The sequence below is a fragment of the Propithecus coquereli genome, unplaced genomic scaffold (genome assembly GCF_000956105.1).
Source record: "Propithecus coquereli isolate 6110/MARCELLA unplaced genomic scaffold, Pcoq_1.0 Scaffold771, whole genome shotgun sequence".
Classification (NCBI taxonomy): domain Eukaryota; kingdom Metazoa; phylum Chordata; class Mammalia; order Primates; family Indriidae; genus Propithecus; species Propithecus coquereli.
In genome coordinates, this window is record NW_012153852.1 from 229,023 (window position 1) to 229,733 (window position 711).

Here is a 711-nt window from a genome sequence, read left to right on the forward strand (position 1 = left end):
AGAAGAGCAGCAGGAATCAGCGTGCTTGAAGCTGTATACTTCAGGAATCGCTTGATCTGTAGCTAGGAGAGAGCTGCTAGTATATTATTCAGGGCTTATTAGGCACTCTTGTGGAGGAATTCCTAAGGAGTATGCCAGTTGGTGCAATTGCTGAGGACTCTGGTTGAGATTTTCCTTTCCAGACCACTAGCCCCTAAGATTACTACAGCCTGGGCACCAATTGCAAGCTTTTGTGTTATGTTCTTGTCAGGTGTTCAAAACCGATCAGCTGTATCGCGCCAACACACTGTATCCTTTTGTTTAGATCCAAGGTCATACAGATTCAGGCTAGTCCTATGGGGAGAGTATATTTTCTCCTATCTCCCTACCTTCAGGGGCAGGCTCTGTCCTGGAGGGCTATGGGAGGGGTGTTGGCTGAGACTGTCACAAGGCCCAGCCTCAAAAACGTCTTCTCTTGTTTCTTTCCTCCTCCCAGGGCAGATTTTCACTTGCCAGAGGGGCAGATAACCCCCCAGGCTGAGGGAAGGGTGCTTCCTGGGACTACCTGGTGTCTCAGCTCTGGAAGTGGTGATCCTTATTATTCCGCCCCTTCAAGGGCAGGGTTGACTAGCTGGAAAGAAGTATACACTTCAGGGATGCTAGACAAGCCCGGCCTAAGGCCCCTGAGGGACCCAGACCCGAAAGCAGCCTGTCCTGCTATTCCACCCCAGC